The sequence below is a fragment of the Macaca mulatta genome, chromosome 8 (assembly GCF_049350105.2).
Source record: "Macaca mulatta isolate MMU2019108-1 chromosome 8, T2T-MMU8v2.0, whole genome shotgun sequence".
Lineage (NCBI taxonomy): Eukaryota > Metazoa > Chordata > Mammalia > Primates > Cercopithecidae > Macaca > Macaca mulatta.
In genome coordinates this window covers 127,599,532-127,621,728 of record NC_133413.1, presented here as the reverse complement: position 1 = coordinate 127,621,728, position 22,197 = coordinate 127,599,532, and the positions used below count along the sequence as shown (strand labels likewise).

Below are 22,197 nucleotides of genomic sequence, written 5' to 3'. Positions count from 1 at the left end.
GTTGTCACTAAACTGCTGCCTCAACATCCCTTAGCTTCCCTAATACCAGAAAAATAGGTGTTCTCAGAGCTTGAGAAGGAATTATGGCCTGTGAAAGTATTGAGTGTCCCCCTGTTCCACAGAGCCTGGATGTAGAAAACCAGACAGGTAGTTATTTTCATGGTCATTCTTGTTTTCTGTAGTGGGCACTGGGCCAGATTTATGTCTAGGATTGACCAAGTCAAAATTAGGGGAACTCGAGTACATGAGTGAGAAAAATGAAAATGAGTCCTGTCCTTAGAAACTTTCAAGATTTTCTATGACAACATACTTTATTGAGATACACAGTTCTGTTTTCGCATATTGTAGCAAATCCTTAGACAACTATCAAAATAACATTTCCCTTCTTCCTCCATTTCTTTATAGTTAACTGATACTAATTTGTTTTCTGGCTTACAGTGGGATTGTTAATGACTTTCCTATTTCAGAGTCTGAGCCAGAGACTCCAGGTCACCAGGCTTTTGTATGGGCATCTAGAGCAGGAGTTGGCAAAGTTTCTTTTTTTTTTTTAATTTTAAAATATTTTCTTGATAAAAAATGCTAAAGGTCATCTGAGTCTTCAGCGACTAGTAATCTTTATGCTAATGGAGAGCCATGCCTTGATGTTGACAGCTGCTGGCTGATCGGGATGGTGGCCACTGAAGGTTGAGTTGGCTATGACAATTTCTTAAAATAACACAACAATGAAGTTTGCCACACTGATTGACTCTTCCTTTCACAAAGAGTTTTCTGTAGCATGTGATGATTTTTGATAGCATTTTACCCACAATAGAATTTGTTTCAAAATTGGAGTCAGTTCTCTCAAACTCTGTCACTGCTTTCTCAATTAAGTTAATGTGATATTCTATATCCTTTGTTGTCATTTCAACACTGTTCATAGCCTCTTCTCCAGGAGTAGATTCCATTTAAATAAATCATTTTCTTTACTCATCCATAACAAGCAGCTCCTCATCCATTCAAGTTTTACCATGAGATTGCAGTAATTCAGTCACAGCTTCGGGCTCTACTTCCACTTCCAGTTCTCTTGCTGTTTTAACCTTCTTAAAGAGACAGATAGTAAATATTTTAGGCACTTGGGACCAAGAAGAAATATCAACGATATTACATAGGTACTTATATAACAATTTGGAAATACAACTATTTAAAAACATTTTTAAAAATTTGGTTACAAGCCATAAATAAACAGGCTTTTGGCTGGATTTGGCCTTTGGTAGGTCTCGTAGTTTGTCAACCCCTGATTGAGGAGAATTAAAGTGCAGTTGTCCTTAGGGACCTCTTTCCTGGGGACCAAAGAGAGGAGGACAATGGTGGTGAATTCCAAGAGTGTGGAGGAAGCCAAGTTCCACTTCTGTGAATTACCTAGGGTTGACAGTACCTTTGAGGGATGGGCTAGTACATGGATTTCAAAAGGGATGGAGTGGAAAGCAAACACCAACGACGGTGGCCTAGGGAGCCATTGGCAGAGTTCTCTGTGTCCCAGCTTAGCACCAAGTTGGTGAAAGCAGGTACATTTAATTGGACTAGGAAGCCCTGGGCAAAGATCTTGGGCTTCCCTTCCTGGAGGGAAAGCCCTGATGCCATGAAGCTGAAGGACCCCTGCTCAAGCTCACTGGATTACATAAGCCATTTGGGACTCTGAACAACCAAGGTGAAAAGAAAACTCCTTAATAAAGACAGATATTGGCTATTCCATCATAGTTCTGGGGGCACTCAGAACCAAATTTATTCTGATTTAAGAAAACAAAACAATGTAATATCTGATGCACATGCATATTGTAGGAAAAAAATCTACTGTATATCATTAATTGACACCATATTTTCAGAACCAGCACACTACTAATTTAGAAGCAAGATAAGTTATAAGCAAGCTTGTTATATTGTCCAGACTCCATGAACTATTTTATAGCTGGGGCAATTAGCATGAAATGAGCAAAACTCTCAATACTTTCTGTGGTTTTCCCACTCTCTGTCTCCTACCGAAAAAAAGAGGCATTATAAATCTTAAATAGCGATATCATATCATGATCTAAAAGTGTCACTCAGCTTCTCATGGAATTACAGTGAAGGAGCAGTCGGCCCTTTTACCGTCAAAGACAACTGTCAGCTTCTGCTCTGTGGATGTTTCCATTGCTGGGCCTTATTATTTTTCTTACCCTTGTTGAAAACATGCACTCCTCTATCACAGCCTTCTCAGGTGCTTAGTAGATTTTGCCATGGAGACCACAGTGGCAGCTTGATGCCTGGTGTGTGAAATAACATGTCAGCATCCAACCTTGCTCAGCAATGAGAATTGGCATTTCTAGGAGCCCAAATTCTCCAGAGTCAGTGCCTTTTGCTGAGAGTGGATAAATATATAGATGAAAAGAGCCTTTATCGCTCCTATTTCTTGTTTATTTGATTGCATATTGTGTTGTTTTGATTTATAATCCACCCTCAAATTCCTGGTTTGGTAGTATCTATTATCTGTGGTTGTCACTTGCAAGAATTGAGCTTTATTTTCTTTACTGCTCTTATGTACCAGTGGTGGGTGAGAAATGGCCTTCTCTGTACTTTTATTTTCACAGGCTCTCCATAATAAAGTTGACAGAGAAGTCCCTCAAATGCACATATGTAGTGTGTATAACACAAAGGGGAAAAAAAGAGCCTGAAAGAAAAAATAATGAATACACCTTGAGCACTGAAATAAAAGGAAAGAAGAAAAACATGCTGAAGTCAGGTTTTTGTAGTTAGAAACAAAGGGAGGTTAAAGAAATGTCAAGACACCTGGCTCCCCTGCCACTATGTTAATTTAATATTTCAGAAATGAATATCTTCATGTTTAAAACAGTGATTATAATTCCTCCCCTACCATTTTATTTTGAAAGTTAGATGGCGTGCAGTACGCGGCACTTTGAAAGTAGCTCTGCTAGCTTTGCCCTGCTAATAATTAGATAGTACATTTAAATTGAATCACTGGAGAATGTTTAATTGTTGAACTCTTTACAAAGCTGAGGATAAAGTTTAGGGAGCTATAGGGGATCATGTAGCAGCCAAGGGCTAGCAACAGTGAGGACCCATTACCATTCCTAGCCTTGAGCTGGTGAGAAGTGTTTACCAGTCATAAGGAGGGTGGGCATGGAAGAGCTCACCTAGCAGGAGCTGAGTTCAGTAGAGAGATCCAGTGGACCCTTGGCAACTTAGCAGGGAGATAGGCAGAAAAATACCCCAAACTCACTCACTTCATGTGGCCTGATCTGCTTGTGTCCTGCCTCCATTCCTACCACTACCCAGATTAGCAGACAAGTCAGAGAGCAAGGATGGCTGTTAATGCAAAGGCAGGGTAGAGAAAGGTGAAGAGCAGATGGAGGGGGCAAATGAAGACATCCAGAATGACAACAAAGACGGCCTTCTTTCCTCCTTTCATGCCTTCCACTTAAGAGTTTTGGGTAGGTGGGTAGATAGACAGACAGATAGATAGATAGATAGATACATACATACATACATACATACATACATACATACATAGATATAGATAGATCAGGGGTACATGTGCAGGATGTGTAGATTTGTTACATAGGAGGAGAACGTGTCATGGGGGTTTGTTGCACCTATCATTTCATCACCCAGATATTAAGCCTAGTATCAATTGGTTGTTTTCCTGATCCTCTCCCTCCTCCCACCATCCACTCTCCGATAGAGCCCAATGTGTGTTGTTCCCCTCTGTGTGTCTGTGTGTTCTCATCATTTAGCTCCCACACATAAGTGAGAACATGTGGTATTTGGTTTTCTGTTCCTGCGTTAATTTGCTAAGGATAATGGTCTCCAGCTCCATGTCCTTGCAAAGGACATGATCTCATTATTTTCTGTGGCTGTGTAGTATTCCATGGTGTATATGTACCACATTTTCTTTATCCAGTCTATCATTGATGGGTATTTGGGTTGATTCCATGTGTTTGCTATTGCGAATAGTGCTGCAATGAACATATGCATGCATGTGACTTTATAAGAGAATGATTTATATTCCTTTGGGTATATACCTAGTAATGGGATTGCTAGGTTAAATGTTATTTCTGACTAGGTCTTTAGGAATTGCCACACCGTCTTCTACAATGGTTGAACAAATTTACACTCCTACCAACAATGTGTAAGTGTTCCTTTTTCTCCATAACCTCGCCAGCATCTATTATTTTTTTGGTTTTTTAATAATGGCCATTCTGATTGGTGTCAGATGGTATCTCATTGTGGTTTTGATTTGCATTTCGCTAATAATTAGTGATGTTAAGCTTTCTTTCATATGCTTATTGGCTGTATGTATGTCTTCTTTTGATAAGTGTCTGTTCAGGTCCTTTGCCCATTTTTTAATGGAGTTGTTTGGTTTTTTCTTGTAAATTTTATTTAAGTTTCTTATAGATGGTGGATATTAGATCTTTGTCAGACGCATAGTTTGCAAAACTTTTCTCCCATTCTGTAGATTGTCTGTTTACTCTATTGATAGTTTATGTTGCTGTGCAGAAGCTCTTCGGTGTAATTAGATCCCATTTGTCAATTTTTGCCTTTGTTGCAATTGCCTGTGACATCTTCATCATGAAATCTTTGCCCATGCCTATGTCCTGAATGGTATTGTCTAGGTTGTCTTCCAGGGTTTTTACAGTTTTGAGTTTTACATTAAAATCTTTAATCCATACTGAGTTAATTTTTGTATATGGTGTAAGGAAGGGGTATAGTTTCAATTTTCTGCATATGGTTAGCCAATTCTCCCAGCACCATTTATTAAATGAAAAGTGACTTAGCTCAGAGTAATGAAGTGGGAGAATAAGTATCCTGTAGGAATACTAGGAAGTCTTCCAGAGGGATGAGATATTTCCTTGTCTTCATTATTGCCCATCTTGCTGCTTGGAACAGAGATGTGATGGCTAGAACTCTTTAGTCATCTTGAACCATGAGGACAAGGTTGGTACCTTAAGAATGGATCAAAGACTAATAAGCTGGAAAGGTGCAAGATCCCTCATAATCAGGCCTGAACTTTTCAGCTGTCAAATATTTGTTCAATGAGTTTAAAGCATTATTGAGTGTTCTTTTTTCCTATCTCTTTTTCTTGAAGCTACCAACGCTTCACATTATTTCTTTGTTTATTTCTTTCATTGGACTTACCACTATCTGAAATCATCCCATTTATGGATTTGCTCAGTTATGCATCGCTTGCTTCCCCTCATTGGAGGACAAGGCTCATATCAGTCTTACTCACTAAGTCATATCCAGCCCCTAAAACAGTTCCTGACACAAAACACAGGCATTCAATAACTACTTTGAATGAATGAATGATTTTTTTTTTTTTTTTACTTTAGTTTTACTGCAGGTGGGAATGTTTACCCGTGAGTCCAATTTTCTTAATGATTTTCTTATTCCCCACTGGAATATTCACAGTGAAGAGCCCAGCCACTATGACTGTTCAGAATCAATGTAAAAAATATTTCTACAGTGGAGTGACTTTATATTAGGTTCATTGAAAGGCCGGGACTCTGTTGGAACCTAGGACCTAAAACTAATGTAGTCATGCACTGTCACTGTATCAATCGGAAGTCTGAAATTAAATTTCTGTATTAAGTTGGTTTTATACCTTTTATAAGGGTCAATTTGGGTGTTTTTCAAATAGATTCTTAGACGAGGATACTGCTAACAAAAATCTACAACAACTCCCCGAAGGCCAATACACGCAGTTACATTTAGGATTTAATCCTGTGGGGCTCTTTTGCAATAATTAATACTATGGGGAGTTTTTCCTTCAAGATAAAATATTCTGTAACTCTTAATGAGTACACTCTGAAGCTTGTCTATAGTGCAGCCTTTTCAACTCCTTATCATGTAATTCAACTCTAACTTTGTCCACTCAGTTTTGTTCTTAGTCTTCTGGTGGCAGTGAGGGAAGGAATGTATAGTTTGTTGATTGCTTCTGAGTTAGAACCTCTTTAATCATCTCAATTGCTCTAGCTGATTTGGTTTGATTTAGGTTTGCTCCTACAAACTATAGGGGCTGTTGACAGAGGTGCTTGGGATGTGGGTTTGTGAATCGGGCTGTATTCTCAATCTAGATCCTTCATAATTAGATATGTACAGGTATATTTATAATAAGATTTACAAGAGCTAACCCTTACTTAGCATATATCAGGCACTCGTCTAAACCCATTTCATGTGCTATGTAACTCAACCATCTTACCAAGAGGTACTATTTTCATCTCCCATTTTACAGATAAGAAAACTGAGGTAAAGAGAGGTACCTCAACAAGGCTGGCCAAGGTCATAGGGAAAACGAATAGCAGAGCTAGGCTTTGAACTCTGGTCGTCCTGACTCCAGAGTCTGTGCCCTCCATCACCATGCTAACATTCCCTCTAGAAATGAAATCTTACTTTGTGAAACACTTTCAGATGTGAGATCTTATTTGATTATTCAAAAAATATATTCAAGAGAGAAAGACAGACAGTGACATTTTCATTTTAAGAAATCAGAACACGGAGATACCAAGAAGTCAAATATTTTACTTAAGGTTATAGAAAATTCAAGATCAGTGCCCTGTAGTGGGACCAGCAGAAACTTTCGAGCTAGTTAGTCTATGTCAAATGTAGGCTCTATTATTACTGGTTATGTGCTTGGAATGTCATCTTACCTCTTTGAGCTGTAGTTTCATCATCTCATCACCCATACAATGAGAAGTAGAGCAGGTGTCTCCATCTTGGTACTATTATCATTTGGGCTGGAGATAAAGCAACATTCCTGGCTTCTATTCATTTGATGCTAATAGCATAACTTTTTTCACCTTTTCACCCCCAGCTATGACAACCCAAAATGTCTCCCGATATTACCAAATGTCGGGGGTAAATAGCCTTTAGTTGAGAACTACTATCTCTACCTCACAGTGTATTTTCAGGTATTAAAGAAAATACATATAAAGTGATGGGTGCACAGTGTTTCCTTGGTGAACGTGAGCTAGTATTAATTATACTTGAGCTTAGCTCATTCTTTGACCAGTGTTTTTTCCATAGCAATAAGGACAGCACTTTCACAGATTGGTGGAGGCATCAAATGAATCAGTGTATATGAAAATGACTGGTTGTTACTTAAAACTCATATGCCATATTGAAGCAAGATCAGACTCTGAAGTGTAATACATGAATTAAAATGGTTCATTCTTTGCAGTGCTCAAGTCGATATTCCATGTTGCACTTGCTTAAGGCAATAAAAAGTCCAGAATATACACATGTATACACACACCCAGCCCCAAGCTAATTCTCTAGTTCACATTATGGGCACAAGTCTTGGCTCTGGATTGAGTACTGCTACTTCCAATTATAATTACAGTGATTTCTAGTTTATCTAGTATTAGGGTTTTGAGTTCCATGGAAACCAAAAGCTCTTGATCTTTTTTTTTTCAAATTCACTTCCTATCACAGCTCCCCAAGAGGCCTTGTTGCACAGAGTCGTCTATCTGCCTTTGGTCATTATAGGATTTCAGCCAAAGACAGTTGCAAAGTATTGATCATAGCTATTTCTGGTCTTCTTTCTCTACCAGTAGTTGAATAAAGTAAAGAAGGGAAGTTCATGTCACAGAGAAGCATGGAAGAGGATAAGACCTACCTAACAGCATCTTTTGCTGACAGAGGCATTTGCGACTCCATTCAGCAGCCTAAAAACGTTTTGAGTAGGTTTATTTATTTTTTCACAACTTTCTGTTGTAACAGCAATATCTCTGATTGTATATCTTCAAAGTTCTTTTTACCTCCCATTTATTTAACAGGCAAAGGCATAGGGGATCATCAACTGCACTGGCATCATTCCTCATGGATTTTTAATTTCTACACTTTGCCATAGGAAGAAGCAAATGAAAGCACCCATGCACAAAACACTTTAACAGTTTTCATCATACACAAAGCAAACCGTGCCAAGATGTGAGCATTTCTGGCTTGCCTCTGCTCCTGGACAACCCCTATTTAAAAAATTTTCATATGTTCCCTACATTTTTCCTTACAAATGTCTGTCCCAAATTTGTCCTTTGATAATTGCAGTCTCTTCCTTTCTGCTGGCTCCTTTTCTTCTTATTATCCAATTGTTTAATTCTAATTCCTGGTATATCACTCACTTCTAACCTCTTGAAATTTAGCCTCCACCTTAATCATCCTACTAAAATTGATCTCTCAAAGGCTATCCATTAATAGACTCCTATATATATCTTGAAGTCTACCAAAGCTGAGTCATCCACCATTCCCTTTGGATGGTATCTTACATCTGTACTTTTTCCTATAGTGTCAATACTGTCTACATGCTCATATTCCATTCTGATTCACCAAGACTGTCATTAGCTACCAGGGTTTCTTTGTACAAATTAGAAAATGACAGCTCCTTCTCCAGGTCAATTGTTCTCAAACTGTGGATCCCAGTACTAGCAGTACCAGTTTCACTTGGAAACTTTTTAGAAATGCAAATTCTCAGCCCTACTTGGACCTACTGAATCAAAAACCTTAGGGGTAGAGACCAGTAATCAGTTTTAACAGGTCGATTGGGTGATTCTGATAGATGCTAAGGAGGGAGAACATTGTTCCAGGGGAATGGTGACAGAGTTGCCAACAGGAGAGGAAGGTAGATTTCAGCTCCTATCGGCATCCCTTAGCCAAGCTCCCTTGGCAGAATGGTCCTCCCTAACTTCTGCAGACATAAGCCTGCCTATTACATTTTACTTATCACTTCAATAGCCATTTAAATTAATATTTTAATGACCCAAGAAGAAAAACCATATAAGGGTCATGATAAATATTGGAAAGCATTTTATAAAATGTATAAATTTATTTCTGAAAATAAAAATTCTTAGTAAAATAGAAATAAATGTTTTCTAAAGACATCACTTTACAATATAGATTCTGAAACTCTGAAATAAATCTAAGTGAAGATAAGACACCGTTATAATTTTACAGAGTTTTGAAGATGCTAGCCCTTATCATTAAACAAGAAAAAAGAATGATCTATTAAAATTAATAAAGGGACAAAGTTACTATTTTCAGATAATATAATTTTATATCAGGAAACTAAGATTAATTTTACAAATTAAGTAATACTACTGGTTACAACATTAATATATACAAATCAATAGCTTTCCTGTTTATAAGTAGTAACTACTTAGAGCAAAGATTGACAAACTATGGTCTGAGCACCTAATCCAGCAAAGTAAGGATGGTTTTAATATCCTCATTTATTTATTTTTTTGAGACAGTGTCTTGCTCTGTTGCCCAGGCTGGAGCACAGTGGCATGATCCTACCTTACTGCAGCCTCAAACTCCTGGGCTCAAGTGATCTTCCTGCCTCAGACTCCTGAGTAACTGGGACCATAGGTGTACACCACCACACCCTTTTTTTGTTTCATCTTTTTTTGTAGAGACACAGTCTTGCTATGTTGCCTAGGCTGGTCCAGAATTCTTGGTCTCAAGCAATCCTCCCGCCCAGGGGTTCCAAAAGTGCTGGGATTACAGGTGCTAGCCACTGCGTCCAGACCCTACATGGCAGAGGGACTGTAAAACACACACACGCCTGCACACATATGTGACAGGGTCCTGAAAAGATGAAACATTTACTATCTGGCCTTTACCAAAAGGAAGTGCTTACCCCGATTCAGAGAATATGATGTTCATATTTCATAACAAAAAGTTATAAAAATATCTAGGAATAAACTTAGTAACAAATGTGTACTATCTATATGAAGAAGACATAAAAATCAGATTGAGGACTAAAAAGACTTGAATAATTGGAAAATGGAAGATTTTTTATTTTGAGTGAGAAGACTCAATGAAATCAGTTCTCCCTAATCATGTTTGTAATCCCAACTACTTGGGAGGCTAAGTAGTTTATCTTTTTAATCTATAAAGTTAATTGGATTTTGATTTAGGCATATTTTATCAAAAAAATCATAAAAGCCTATCTCATGTTTTAAATGTCATCAATATACCAAAATCCCATAAATGTTCAGATCCACTTCAGACATCTCAGACTCTGGATGCATGTATTCCACTCCCTACTTAATATCTTCAATCAGATGATAAAAGATATTGTAGAAGAACATATCGAAGCAGAGCCCTGACTTTCCCTAAGTCTCTCCCCCTGCAGCCTTCTTTGTCTCATTTAGCGCCAATTCTAATCATCCATTGGTTTAGACCAAAAATATCCTTAGAGTTTTTAAAGATGTCTTTCTTTTTCCAATACCCCACATCCAATCAGTCATAAAATACTTCCAATTATACCTCGAAAATATATTCAGATTCCTTCCACTTCTTATAACCTCCACTACTATCACTCTGCTCCATCTAACATCATCTCTCTACCTGGATTACAGCTGCGGTCTATCAACTGCTCTCTTGTATCTGCCGCTACCCCACAATATACTCTTAAAAGAGCAGTCAGGTCATTTCTTTTATTTTTTATTTTTATTTATTATTATTATTTTGGGGTGGGTGGGTGGATGGAGTCTTGCTCTGTCACCCAGGCTGGAGTGTAGTGGTGCTCACTGCAACTTCCACCTCCTAGGTTCAAGTGATTCTCCTGCCTCAGTCTCCCGAGTAGTTAGGATTACAGATGTTCACCAACACGCCCAGCTAATTTTTGTATTTTTATTAAAGATGGGGTTTCACCATGTTGGCCAGGCTGGTCTTGAATCCCTGGCCTCAAGTGGTCCACCTGCCTTAGCCTCCCAAAGTGCTGGGATTATAGGCATGAGCCACCATGCCTGGCCTCATTTACTTTAAAACCTAAGGCATTTCATGTCACTCTACTGGACAAAACCTTCTCATAGTTTCCAATGTTGGGCAGGGTAAAAGCCAACATCCGTGCAATGGCCTTCAGTGTCTGACACCATCTGGCCTACATTCCCCTCTGAACCTGTATCCTAATACTTTCCCTGCCCACTTTGTTCACTTTAGACCCACTGGCCTCTTTGTTATTTTTGTAAGAAACAAGGTGCATACTCATATCAACAACTTTATGCCTGCTCTTTGTTTGTCATAGAATGTTCATCCCCAAATAGCTAATTTCTGCCTCCTTGAAATCTCCATTCAAATGTCACCTCAGTGATGCCTCACTTAAAACCACCCCCCAGGGCTCCTGGCACCCTGCTTTCCTTTACCTTTCTCTAACGTTCTCCAAGTCCTAATTTCCTATAGATTGTATCCTCTACTAAAACCGTAGGCTCCACAAACGCAAGGACTTTTTCTGTTTTGTTTTCTACCATATCTCCAGGGCCTAGAATAGTGTATGGCACATGGTAAAATTTTCAATAAATAGTTGCTGAATGAATGCAGAATGTGTGGGGAAATTCTGCAAAACAGCATTGAGCAGAATTAGCTCTACCAGATAGGAGTAATTACAAAACTTTGGTATATAAAACATTTTATACTACACAAGAGTATCAATTTCAATGGAACTAAAAAAATGAAGAACTAGAACCAAATACAAATAGAAATTTAATACATGGTACATGTGGCATTTCAAATCAATGGGAAAAAGATGTAAAACTAAAGAAAATGGGAACAAATTGGAAGAAAAATCAAGCTGGGTCTTTATTTCTTATTCCAAGATAAATTAAACACAAACCCCTGAAAATTTTCAAAAAGAATTTGAAGGCTTTTAAAAGCACATATTATGGTGGTGATTCAGGCAGAAGCAGAGAGAGAAGCATGGCTGACAGAAAAATTAACAACAATAATAACAAAAATAAGCCTTCCAGATGTGCAGCAAAGCTTCCAGAGTGGGAATAGAAACACATTTAGAGTTCTCAAAATGGACTGGAGAAATTACCAAGTGTGCAAGAGGGAGAAACCTTGAATTGCCAAGAGGATAAGACAACTAATGAGACCTCATCCATTTCTTTGCCCTTTTTTTTTTTTTTTTCTTTGACAAGGTCTCACTCTGTCACCCAGGCTGAAGTGCAGTGACACTATCTCAGCTCAGTGCAGTCTCAACCTCCCAGGCTCAAGCGACACTTCCACCTCAGCCTCCCAAAGGGCTGGGATTACAGGTATGAGCCACGGTGCCTGGCTTTTTTTTCTGGCTTCATTGAGTTATACTTGACAAGTAAAAAATTGTACATATATGAGGGGTACAATGTAATGTTTTGATGTTTGTATATAGACTTTGTGAAATGACTATTGCAATCAAGCTAATTAACATATCACCTCACATAGTTAACTATTTAGTGTACATGTGTGTGGTACGAATACTTAACAATCAAACTTCTTAGCAAATTTCAAGTATACAGTATTAGCTATGTCACCATGCTGTACACTAGATCACCAGAGCTGACCCATTTCTAATGTCAGAGTCTTTTTCCAGTACCAGAGCCTTTGATCAATAGTTTCATAAAAGGTGTATCAGGGGAGGGTGTCATTAAACAGGATTTATGTGCAAAATGAATTTTGACTACAATTTAGAACTAATGCTTGGAAATAACTAACCTGAATCAAAAAGCCATCCTTTCTCTGAAAAGAATAACTTTCTTATCTCTGAGCAAAAAACCTTTGTTAATCAATATCTTAAGGACTTCAGTTTCCCATTTACTGGTCAGCAAAATGAAGTTAATTTTCCATCATTGAGGATGAAGCCATTCAAGGAAAACCACAAACACTCTCGCTTCTGGCCTTCTTGGGAGAATCAAATGAAAAACTGGCTTTCTAGAGAAGTGCTAATGTCAGTAACCCTGGGCTATTATGGAAGTGACAAACAAATCAATTAGCTTGGTGTAGAGCATGACCTTGGGCTCTGAAATAGAGAGACTTCTGAGAACTGCCAGATGAGCCTCCTTCTGTGAGAAACAGTGTTTTTGGAAAGAGCCAGGCAAACCTAGGTTCTAATTCTGGCTCTGATGCATTCAGTACTTCTGTGACTGCAAGCAAGTGGCTACCTATCCACTGGACTTCTGGAAATAGTAGACAAAATAAAATATTCAATTAATTAACTTCTATTTAACACTTTCTATGTAGCTGACATGTTTGGTGCTAGGAACACAGGGATGAGCAACAGAAACAAAATAGAAAAGAACTGTATGGAGAGTTCACATAATCAGATATTACACAAGTAAACAAATAAATGGTATAATTATGGACAGGGGCTAGAGTCATGAAATAGAGAATAACTGGTTAGGAATAGTAGGGGCACCACCCGACATAGTATGGCCATAGCTCTGCTTAGCATATTCCAAGCAGAAAAAGCTGTAAATGCAAAGATCCTCTGAGGAGACAAGAGCTTGCCACATTGAAGGAAACCAGTGTGACTGGAGCACAGTGAATGATGCACAGAGTGGTGTAAGATGCAGTTATAGAGGCAGACACTGACTGACTCCCATTCTGCCCTTGTTTGCTCCCAATAGTATCTTTGATTACCTTGCATGAGGCTGGCCATGTGACAGCTCTAGCCAATGAGATGAGGCACAATTCCCAGTGGAGAGCCTTTCTGTCTAAATTGAAAACAGTATCAAACTCTTACATTTGCCCTTTATACGTCTTTATTCTTGCCTAGAACAGTGATGCAGTATCTGGAGATGTAGCAACCATCTTGTGACCATAAAGACAAAAACTCCATGATAAAGAGAGCATAGAAGAAAGATAGAAGGGGTCTGGGCTCTTGGATGAGTCTCTTGATTATCTGCTCGGACTTCCTACTTTAGAAAAAACTTTACACAAGAAAAGTTGGTCTCTTCCTTTACTGACTCATTTTGTTGAATTTTCTTTTACCTAACACACAACCACTATTCCTAGCTGATATAGTTGTAGAGGTTAACAGAAGGCAGACCATGCATGGCAAAGAGTGTAGAATTTAAGGATTACAAGCACATGTACAGCAACCAATTACATTCAATGGCACATTTTAGATTTTCAATAAGTGATTATTCCTACTATTAAAATGGCAATATTTACATATTTGATGCTAATTTCGAAAAATAAAAATCTTAGGTCAGCTTTTCATACTACTACAAATAATTTTTTTCTCCAAAGTCTTCTCTATTCTCTTCTCCAAAGCAAAATCTCAGAAAATTACCCATAATGTACATTGGGTCAACACTAGTGTATCATGCTACATTAGGTGCCAGTGATTAAACTGACACCATCTGGACTGAAACATGTTGTCTTTGCCTGATGTCAAAAGAGCAAAGACAGCAGAACTCATATTCAGTGTGCTGGAAACTTCTAAGTATCAATCCACAGAAGGCTGCTGAGGTTGAGAAAGCATAATCCCAATAGTCACAAATAGCTCAGAGTCCTGGAATTAGCCAGTAAGCCTAAAGGAAGAAATGAACACAGCTTGCAGTTTCAGGAGATATCACTTCCCTATAGGTGAGAAGTGAAAAATTGGCATCTCTCCTCTGCTCCCCAGCACAGACAACCCCCAAATGGGATGCCTGAGAAATGGGATAAAGTGGAAATCTGAACCTCCATAGTTGTAACATGAGGCCCCTAGCAACTTGCATCAGGATTATCATCAGCCTGTGATACATACAATACAATGTAATACACATATATAATTTGAATGTTTAGATGCAGTGGCACAGGAGGGTATCTGCAGAAGATTCTCTTCCATTTCGGAACTGGTCAAGAATAGCTATAGAAATACTGTTTGTCAGTTGTAAGATTTATAAAATAAGTTTACAAAAACTGAAGTTTCTTTCATTGGACAGCATAAACACACACACACATATATATACACACACACAGAGATATGTATATTTGTACACCTATTTTATGTATGTACATATTACATTTACATATAGATACATATATGCATGTGTGTGTGTGTATATATATTCCTGCACAAATATATTTAAAAGCATCATAAATTCATCTCTGTAAATTACCAAAGATGGTGGCAGATATTGTTTAATATGTTTCAGATTAAAATTCACTGAGATAAAATGTATCTGTAAAATTAAGTAAAAATCATTATGGCAGTGGGCCCCAAGTCCAAAGAAGGTCCAAAGAGGGAAGCCTCATGGGTAGATAAAGTAAATATTACCCTATCCTGAGTCTAATATCTGGAATTCAAGACCTGGAACAATCACTTTATCATCTCACTCAATGCCCAACAAAGAGGGTTAAAACTTCAAAAACACCCAAGATGAAGAATATGCACATTCTCCTCTACCTTAGAATGTCACTGAAAACACCCTCTAGTCAATTCACCTGCCAATGAGCCTGATGTGATGCTTGTACTTACCCCATCACAAGGGAAAAGATCCCCCATGTGAAAGTTACAAGGGCACTGGGGAGAAGGGACAATGGCCACCTGTGCAGAAGCCACCATGCCTCTTTCTCTGTTCTCCACCATCTTTAGTAGCCCTAGGGCAAAGCTATCTAGTGCTGACAAATGATAATTTTGAAAATCAGACTCCAAACAGGAGCCTATGTATTTGTACCTAAGGATATGTTACACATGTGTTTATATACTTTATGAAATGAGCCATTATGAATATGCAGTATGCATAAGAAACTCACCAAAATCTTGCTTCCTGCTGACTTGCTAGCTAGGCAAGCTGAGCTTTTTGGAAATTTAAAAAGCAAACTAATTTGCAAAATAGATAACAAGGGCTTCCACGTGATTCTCAAGTATAACTTTCAATTTACAAGTCTTTTATCTGTCCTCACTTTTCATCTGCCCTTCTTTTCTTCAACATCATTTGAACCTAAACAGATCTATCAGCATGAAGATTCTGAAGAACTGCCTGAAGGCTTCCCAAAAGAGTATAGAACTGTCTATTTGGATATTTTAAGGCACTTTTAATTGTAGGAAAATGGTCTCTGGATATCTGCCATAGATTATATGGATTAGTGAAATTCATTCAGCTCAGGCATAACATGAAATATTAATAGTAGCAGTAGTAATGGTAATAGTCGTAGTAGTAATAGTCACCATGTTAATCACTTTACATACATTTTTTCACTAAATTATTTTTACATTCTGTAATATGGTCATTTAAAAGCTGATGAAACGGGGTCAGGTTTATCAAAACCACATAACTAGTACATGTCAATGGCAGAAATGAACCCAGGTTCACCTCACTTCATTGCTCATGCTCATACCTACCTCTCCATGTTGTTTCTAGAGACACTAATCATGCTAACTTACATGTTGCACAGAAGCTATTGTGGAAACCACTGGACCAAGATTATTGGTGACTTTACCTACAGATGCTGAAGCCACAGCTCAGAGGGAAACAACAGTAGGCAGGCAGGTTGAAACACTGGTACAGGAGAACCACACACCCTACTTGAAGCATAGTGCAGCTAAGACACCTCTGTGACAGAAAGACACACTGGCATATGTGGTAATAAGATAGGCTGATTCTGAGCAGGAAGCACTAACAACCACTGGAGCAAAGACCAAAACAAAGTGACAGATGACATCCAGGTGTAGACAGAGATGCTTACCTGGAATGTAGCACAGAGAGGTCAGGTGCCACATGCGTTACCTTGAGCAGTATCAGCACTCAGATAATTGTAAGTAATAACACCCCTAAAGTGTCAACTTCTAGGTGAATTCTTACACACTATGTGCAACAGAAAATGTTGTTCACCAGGCCAAGTGGGTTTGTAGAACACACAGTAACCAATCTTTTAAAATTATTTTTAACTAAATAATTTCTGCAGATTTTACATTAGATTCATTGTAGTTCAACCATCAGCTTCTGTCTTTGAGAGCTACATACTTCAGGAGATAGACACAGCAGCAGCTACTGGGATCTAAAATAAAACATGCCAGAAGTATTGTCATTCAACATTCTCCAAGACTTGTACATCAGGCCCATATTGGTAAACTTGGAACTGTGTCTATTACTGTGTAACACATGTTCACAGTAGATTTGAATTCATCCATTCATTTATTGATTCAGCCAATATTTCTCCAGCATCTATTAAATGTCAACACCATACATATACTTACAGTCAATCTAGGGTGGGAGAACATTTTAAAAATATAGAAATGTATGTTTAATTGTAAATGTGATTAGTGCTACAAAGAAGTCCAGGATGCTATGGGAATTCAATGTAGGGGATCTAAACTCGGCCTAATTGTGTGTAATTTAAATTAAGACTTGAATGGGAGTTTTACTTTTGTTCTGTAAGGAAGAAAGAAAGAATCTTCGAAGGAGAGAAATATGAAGTTCCTGAAGGAGAAAGTTGGAATTTCTGATACATGGGAATGTGGCTGGAGTATGAACAGAGGGAAGGAAGAGTGGTGTTAAAGAGACTAGAGAGATGGATTGTGAGAGAAGCCATTAGCAACCACATTTGGCATTTCAGACTAATCTAAGGACACTGAGAGGTCACATGAAGGGTTTTAAGTTTGGGTATAACATAGTAATGACAAGCCAGGAATGCGTCTGTATTTGTTAACTTTACAATCTGTTAACTCTACAATCCTACTAGGTAGATAAACTGATCTCCTCTATCAGATGGGGATGTTCAGCCTTAGAAAATTTCAGTCACTGATGTTGGACAACCAGCAGAAAAGCCGAACAGGGATTCACACCCGGCAGCCCGGCTCCAGAACTGAGCTGAACTGTTACCTGACATTGCCTCTAATGAGCAGCTTTGTGCTTCAGAGGGCAGCAGATTGTTAAACGTGTTCTGTACATATTTCTTCAGTTGGATGTCCGTGAATGAGAGTAGAATAGGATCTCAAGAAGAAATCACTAGGTATCTATCTGCCTTGGCTGTGTACAGCTGGTGGAGGCCTTTTGACAAATGTGAACATCACAACCAGAAGTACTTTCTGCACCTATTAGACATTTTGCACTTAAAAGCCTCTGAAAAAAAATGGAAGGCAGTCCATATTTCAGCAACTTCCATTAAGCTGTCATGTACCTTTCCCACACTTCCTGTCATATGGCAAGCCTTGGATTAATAAGATCTTCCTTACTTAGTGAAAGTGCTCTTCTCTCATTTACCCAGCCATCCTGTATTCTACTCCTGATGTCATAGTGCAATAATTTGAAGGTGAGAAGCACAAGTTCAAACCCAGATATTGAGCCCTTGGGTAGTTCTGAATCTTAGCAACTGTAGCCAACGTTTTAAAGGCTAGAAACATACTGAGTTTTACTTCCCCAGGACCACCTACTATGGAAAACTCTTCCCCACCTAGTTCCTGAGTGTGAGAAATAAGGGAAATAAAATACAAAAAGCTCATTGTTTAGTTGTGCTTTGTGTATTTTTGCAAGTGGAAAATTCAGAGAATATAGATGTAGAACTCTACAGTAAGCGTATTTTAACTAAGCATTTTAAGCTGTTGAAAGTTTCATTCAAAGTCTGTTTTTTAAATAAGTAATATATTTGCAATACAAATACAGGTTTTCACTCATCCTACTAAAAATTATATGCATATACATACATATATGCACATGTACATATATATGGAGATATATGTGTACATACATATGCACATATACTTGTGTATACGGAAACAGAGTTTCAATTATTCCTCCTACTCTAAGTCACTTGTACCCACCAAATGTCTCCAAAACAGGTAAGTTCTGTTATTAGTTTCTTCTGTACCCATCCAGAGATTGATTTTTTTTCCTCATTCTTACACAAAAGGGCATACTATGCACACTATTCTGCAGCCATTGTTTTTCACGTAACATAAATATTTAGGAAGTGTCTTCACTTTTCTTTAAACTGTTTGTCATATGTGATTATTGAGCATGTGGCTAGAACAACGTTTTGTCTTTTAATAGCTTGAGATAGTATTCACATCACATAATTCACTCATTTAAATTGTATAATTCAGACCAGGCATAGTGGTTCAGGCTTGTAATCCCAGCAATCTGGGAGGCTGAGGCTGGAGGATTGCTTGGCCCAGGAGTTTGAGACCAGCCTGGGAAACATACAGAGACCCCTTCTCTACAAAAAATAAAATAAAATTATCCAGGCATGGTGCCATGCACCTATAATCCCATCTACTCTGGAGACTGAGACAGGAGGATCTCTTGAGCCCAGGAGGTCAAGGCTGCAGTGAACTGTGATCATACCATTACACTCCAGCCTGGCCAACAAAGCAAGATCTCATCTCCAAATTTAAAAAAAAAAATCTGTAAAAAATAAAAATAAATTGTACAATTCAGTGTTTGTAGTATATTCACAGAATTAGGTACAATCACCACAATCTAATTTTAGAATATTTTCATCACCCCCTGCAAAGAACCCTAATGCTCATTAGTAGTTAGTCCCCATTCACTCCCTCAAACTCCTCTCCTTTAGTCCTAAGAAATACTAGTATATTTTCTATCTCCACAGATATACCTATTCTTGACATTTAATTTAAATGGAATCAAACCATTCATGGTCTTTTGTGAATAGCTTCTTTCATTCAGTATAATGTTTTCAAGATTCATCCATGTTGCAGCATGTAATATTCAAACATTTGTCTTTGAGCTTCTGTATGTTTCATTTCTCTTGGGTTTATACATGGGAGTGTAATTGCTGGGTCATATGGGTAACTCTGTGTTTAACATTTTGAGAAACTGTCAGTTGTTTTCCAAGGTGGCTGCACTATTTTGCATTACGAGCAATATATGAGGTTTCCAACTTCTCCACATCTTCATCAACACTTATTATTGTCTCTTTTTTATTATAGCCATCCTAGTATATGTGGAGTGGTATCTCGTAGCTTTGATTTTCATTTTCCGAATGACTAATGATTTCGAGTTTCTTTTCATGTGCTTATTGGCTTTTTGTATGCCTTACAAGTAATGTCTATTCAAATCCTTTCTCTATTTTTAAAATGGGTTATTTGTCTTTTTATTAATAAGTTGTAATAATTCCTTATACATTCTAGATAAAGTCCCTTATCAAACACATAATTTGCAAATATTTTATTCCATTCTGTTGACTTTTCTGTTCTCTTGATGGTATCATTTGTGACACAGAAGTTTTAAATTTTGCTGAAGTCAAATTCGTATATTTTTGTTTGTATTTTTGGTGCTATATCTAAGAAATCATTTCCTAACCCAGCTCCATGAAGATTTACTCCTAGGGCTTCTTCTAAGGGTTTTATAGTTTTAACTATAGATCTTTGATCAATTTTGAGTAAATTTAAGTCTTTGATTTATTTTGAGTGAATTTGTGTGTATGATGAATGAAAGAAGTCCAACTTCATTCTTTTATGCACATGGATATCCAGTTGACCCTATATCATTTTTTTAAAAGACTCTTTCTCCCTTAAATTGGTTGGCACCTTTGTTGAAAATCAATTAACCATAAATGTAAAGGTTTATTTTTAGATTCTCAATTATCTCCCACAATGAGTTATATGTCTATTCTTAATGATAGTTCTGCACTGTCTTAATTACCATTTTCTTGTATTACATTTTAAAATTAGGAAGTGAGAGTCTTCTTACTTTATTTTTCTCTGTTAAGATTGTTTTAGTCATTCTGGGCCCCTTGCACTTTCATATGAATTTGGAAGTGGCTTGTCAGTGTCTGGAAAAAAAAAAAGCCAGGTGGGCTGTTGTTAGGGATGGCACTGAGTCTGTAAATCAATTCTCAGAATAAGCCTTCCTTAACAAAATTAAGTATTCTGGTCCATGTATATGGGTTGCCTCCATTTACTTAGATTTTTAATTGCTATCAACAATGTTTTTAGTTTTCAATGTATAAGTCTTACCCTTGTTTCCTTTATTTCTAAATATTTTATTCTTTTTGATGCTATCATAAATGGAATTGTTTTTTAATTTCATTTTTGAATTCTTCATTGCTAGCCATAGAATTACTGTTAACTTTTGTATATTGATCCATATACTGTAAACTTATTGAACTCATTAATTAGTTCCAATAAATTCTCAGTTGATTTCTTAGAATTTCTATATATGAGAGATCATGCCATTTATAAAGAGAGAGAATTGTAATTCTCCTTTTCTGATCTAGACATCTTTAATTTTTTTTATTTGCCTGATTTCCCTGGCTAAAATGCACAGTAAAATGTTTCTTAGAAATGGTGAAAGCAAACATTCTTGCCTTGTTCCTGATCTTAAGAAGAAAGCATTCAGTCCCTCACCATTAACTATGATGTTAGCTATGCGTTTTTCATTAGATATCATTTATAAGGTTGAAGAATCTACCTTCTATTTCTAGTTTGTTGAACATTTTTTAATCAAGAAAGGGTGTTTGATTTTGTCAAATATTTACAGATAAAATATTTCCCAAAATCAAACACCCTTTCATGATAAAGAAAAAAAATTTATTGAGATGATCATGTGGGTTGTGTTCTTAATTGTATTAATATGGTACATTATACAGATTGGCTTTTGGATGTTAAACTAACATTACATTCCTGGGATAAATTCCACTTGATCGTGGTTTATAATCCTTCTCATAGGTTGCTGGATTTGGTTTGTCCCTCTGCCTTTTTCTAGAGCTGTATATTATTCCAGTGTGTGAATGGTTTACTTATCCAGTTCCATATTGATTGGAGTTTTTTAATTGCTTACTGTTTACAAATAATGCTGCAATGAGTCAGCCCATATGTATGTAATTTCAGAAGTAGAATTGTTATCATCAAATAACTATTTTGATATGTATTGTTTAAAAGCTCTGTAGAGCTGGAATCCATTTACATTTCTGCAAGTCATGCATGAAATTGAACATTTGATCACAAGCTTGGAAGCTGAGTGGTATCAAATTTTTGGATACCTGTCTTCTTAATAGTTCCACATTAGTAACCATGAGCATTGTTTTCATGTTTTGGGAGCCATTTTCAGGGTCTACTGTTTTCAGTGTTTATTCCTAGGCCTTGCTTATCTTTTAATGAGGATACTGATGTTTTGCAATATGGTTATAAATGTAGTTATAAAAGTACTTTTTTAAACTAGGGAAAATGCAACTTGGCTTTTTAAAAAAAAAAAAAAAACTTTTTGCTATGCAGGATTTTTAAAAATATTATTGGGTAAAATTTAGAGATTTTTATATATGGTTTCTGATTATTAGCAATAAATAGAAATGTCTGTTTTATGCTAAGGCAATTAGAATTTCCATTGTCTTTTTTTCCTAGAACATTTATGCTTTTATTTATTACATGTAAGTAATTGATCCATTTGAAGTATATCCTGGAGTAAGATGTAAGAAAGATTTACAGTAATCTTTTTCTGATTTTTTTGGTCTATCAAAACT

At 37.2% G+C, this 22,197-nt stretch overlaps 1 long non-coding RNA gene across 2 annotated transcripts in view; it reads left to right on the top strand.

Moving 5' to 3' along the window:
* The window catches only part of LOC114680325 (uncharacterized), a 395,268-nt gene that overhangs the window by 312,098 nt on the left and 60,973 nt on the right, over window positions 1-22,197 (top strand). For both annotated transcript variants that reach the window (XR_013397412.1, XR_013397411.1), the window contains one exon: window positions 11,949-12,065. This is a non-coding gene — a long non-coding RNA (uncharacterized LOC114680325). The remainder of the gene's footprint in view (window positions 1-11,948; window positions 12,066-22,197) is intronic.